Consider the following 4,471-nt stretch of genomic DNA (forward strand, 5'->3'; position numbering starts at 1 on the left):
GACAATCTATCAAATAGTAAAGAGACAATTTATCAAATAGTGAATAGACGATTTATCAAATAGTAAATAGGGGATTTATCAAATAGTACATAAAGTTTATCAAATAGTAAATAGACGACTTATTAAATAGTAAATGGACGATTTATCAAACAGTAAATAGGGGATTTATCAAATAGTAAATAGGCAATTTATCAAATAGTAAATAGACGACTTATTAAATATTAAATAGACGATTTATCAAATAGTAAATGGGCAATTTATCAAATAGTAAATAAACGATTTATTAAATAGTAAATAGACGATCTATCAAATAGTAAATAGGCAATTTATCAAATAGTAAATAGACGATTTACTAAATCGTAAATAGACGATTTATTAAATAGTAAATAGACGATTTATCAAACAGTAAATAGATAATTTATCGAATAGTAAATCGACACTTTATCAAATAGTAGACAATTTATCAAATATCAATCGACAATTCACCAAACCGTAATTAGACGATTCATCAAATAATGAACAGACATTTAATTGAACAACGAATAGACAACTCATCAAATAGTAAAGTCAATTTATCAAATAATAAAGTCAACTCATCAAATAGTAAAGTCAAATTATCAAATAGTAAACAGAGGCTGTGATACGACATGAAAGTTTAAGAGAGAGAATTTATGAAACCTAAAATATATTGCTACTGGACTTTTAAACACACGATAACAACAGTTTAAATATCTAAAAGAATGCCTGAACAAACTAGAACTAGAAACAAATGTTACCATAAGACACATGAGTGACAAACATAGGCTATCTGAACCAAGAACAATTAGTAAATTTGGTGAAAGGGCTTATAGCTACTGTGCGCCTAGACATTATATTAAACTGCCAACTGAAATGAAGGACCTAAAGGAAGCAATTGAATTTAAGAAGAAACTAAAGGCATTACTTTTCACAAGATCATATGATTTGGAAGATGCTACAATCAAAGAATTGTATAAGTTATAATGAAAATGTTTCTTTAGATGATTGATATGGACCCGCCCGAGTAGTAGTTCACTCGACTTCAGTGGAGGGTTGGATTTAAACGCAAAACAAGTAGACAAGTAAATAGCCAGTTCATAAACTGCTTAGTTGTGAGAGCAGTTGGAAACTGCAGATATATTCTCGTCGTAGTTCGACAATCATTGGAACTTCAGAAGTTTAAAATTTGCAGGTAATGTTTTGAAGTTGAACAGCCTGATAGTAGTTTCTCTTCGTGGTTTATATAATGCATATTTACTCTAACGTTTTTATTGGTATTAAGATATCTTATATTCTTTCAATTAATTGCTTTTCATAGAGTTATTTATTGGCCTTCCCCCAGTGGGCTATTTTTCCTTTTATAGCCCTTAGGCTTATAGTATCCTACTTTTCCAACTATACTTGTGGCTTAGCTATTAAAAATAGTAGTAATAATAATAATAATAATAATAATAATAATAATAATAATAATGATTAGTTTCCTACTTTTCCAACTAGAGTTATAGCTTTGCTAATAATAATAATAATAATAATAATAATAATAATAATAATAAATATTTCATATTCTTTATTCATTACTCTTCATATAGTCATTAATTTCCTTTCCCTAGTTGGCTATTTTTTTCCTTTTGGAGCCCTTAGGCTTATAGTATCCTACTTTTCTAACTAGGGTTGTAGCTTTGCTAATAATGATAATAATAATAATAATAATAATAAATTTCATATTTATTCATTACTCTTCATATGGTCATTCATTTCCTTTCCCCAGTTGGCTATTTTTCCTTTTGAAGCCCTTAGGCTTATAGTATCCTACTTTTCTAACTAGAGTTGTAGCTTAGTTAATAATAACTGCAGCAGCAACAACAACAACAACAACAATAATAATGACAACAACAATTGTTAAACCTTTTATGGAGAAAGAAATTGTTCAACACATGAACGTGTATCAAAATTATATATACACTAGCGAGAAATACATTATTGACTTGTGACCCAGTTTCAATCCGGTTATTTGAGAACAAGGTTCCTCCTATCTAAACTAGAACGACTGCAGTCTTCCAAAAACAAATATTCAGTCTAAATCATGCTCTAAGAAACTCAACTTTATTAGCCTGATCATTAATGAAGAGGCAATTAAATCATATCTGACATAACTACATATAAAATCTAACCTCTATAGGAATTCTGTAAACACAGGCGGACAGGAGTCTTTTTATAGTTTATTTATGACATATTTGTTTTTGATGTTGTTAATAGTTTATATATGACATGTCTGTTTTGACGTTGTTACTTATTTTAGAATGATTTATTGTTAATTTGTTCTCTTCATTTATTTATTTCCTTATTTCCTTTCCTCACTGGGCTATTTTTCCCTGTTGGAGCCCCTGGGCTTAGAGCATCTTGCTTTTCCAACTAGGGTTGTAGCTTGGATAATAATAATAATAAAAATAATAATAATAATAATAAATGAACTAGTTTCACTTGATAGACCGACATAGTACTGTTAGGCCCATGTTATAGATATATAAAGTAAAGATTTGTCTCAACTTGTAGTATAATGGTCAGAATTTATTAAGCAAATTGATTTCAGTCACGTGGAAAATAGGCTGTGTAAATTGTACACAAATTTACCCCTGAAAAAGTCTGTAGGATAGACCTATGAACCCTAAAATATGGGACATTCTGTTCCATTCACTAGTTATTATTATTATTCCCCGCATTATGAAAAGTAGTAGTGGTATTAACAATTGGTATATCATCTATCTATATAATTTTATCATCTTTATCAACAATCTTATAAAATCCTGTGCTGTGTATTATTTTTTCATACGATCGTCAAAAGAGAACGTGTCAACGTGTTGATCTGAACGTAAACTCTTGCAGAGAAACGTTCTCTCTCTCTCTCTCTCTCTCTCTCTCTCTCTCTCTCTCTCTCTCTCTCTCTCTCTCTCTCTCTCTCTCTCCTGACCATACCTTAATTTGAACCTTTATTTTGTAACATCCATAAACAACACTTAAAGCTAGTTAAGTAACCTAGGCCTATAAGGCATGGCCCAAATGAAAAAAAAAATGTACTTATAAGCCAAACAAACAAAAATTCTAAAAGGTGGAATTGCAAACCTTAATTAGCTAGGATTAATAATAATAATAATAATAATAATAATAATAATAATAATAATAATAATAAATACAAGTAAAATGTGTATAATGATTGAATAAACGTATAGAATAATTCATCTACAGCTGGTGAAAATACAAAACAGTTGAGAGAGAGAGAGAGAGAGAGAGAGAGAGAGAGAGAGAGAGAGAGAGAGAGAGAGAGAGAGAGAGAGAGAGAATTTTGTCTGCAATAGTTTACGTTCAGGTCGGCACAATAGCACGTTCTCTTCTGATGACCGTATGAAAAATAATACACAATACAGGATTTTTTAAGTTTGTTTCTCACGTCTGAGTAAAATCTTATGATATAACTATTAACTTTCGAACACTGAAATATAATGCCTTCAAATAAATCACACATACACAAAATAAATACCTGGAAAGAACCCAGATTTTAACTGCAAAAAATTATATCTTACCATGGTAATAAACGAGAATTATTTGCGGGAAAACGGTGTATATATTAACTCTCGAACACTGAAATGTCATACCTTCAAATGACTTGCACATATACATAAATTAAATTAATTGAAAGGACCCAGATTTTAACTGCAAAAAATCATATCTTCAACACAGTTACCATGGTAATAAATGCCAATTATTTGCGAGAAAACTGTGTATATATTAACTCTCGAACAATGAAATGTTATGCCTTCAAATAACTTGCACATATATATAAATTGAATTAATTGAAAGGACCCAGATTATAATTGCAAAAAAAAAATGTAGGCCTTTATCTTCAACATTAAGTTTTCATGGTAATGACTGAATTTTCATGACTATTTCATGAGAAAGCGGTTTATATATTAACTTTCGAACACTGAAATGCCATGTATTAAAATAACTTACATATACACAATGAATTAACTGAAAATACCCTGATTATAACTGCATAAAATATACATAATCAATACGTAGTTACCATAATTATGAATGAATTTTTTTTTTTCAGGAAAATCCTTTGTGTGAAAGTGGTGTTTTTGCCAAACCATTGCCAAGTGAATCGATTATAATAAATGCTTTTGTGACAGTAATTTTTATCTACTAGATGTTATTTAAATACGGGTGATTGTTAATTATTTCCTACTTTGTACTGGAGGATTGTTAAGCAAAAATTATATTCTCATTCCAGCAGAATACAGATCGAGTGCAAATACATTTAAATGATATTAGCCTATCCCCAGGCTTATTGTACACGTTCTATTGAAGTATAACATTATCCTATCATAAAATACTATTAATATAATTTCTAAAACATCACAAGTCAAGTAATATTTAAATATTATTAACCTAC

The sequence above is a fragment of the Palaemon carinicauda genome, chromosome 7 (genome assembly GCF_036898095.1).
Source record: "Palaemon carinicauda isolate YSFRI2023 chromosome 7, ASM3689809v2, whole genome shotgun sequence".
Taxonomy (NCBI): domain Eukaryota; kingdom Metazoa; phylum Arthropoda; class Malacostraca; order Decapoda; family Palaemonidae; genus Palaemon; species Palaemon carinicauda.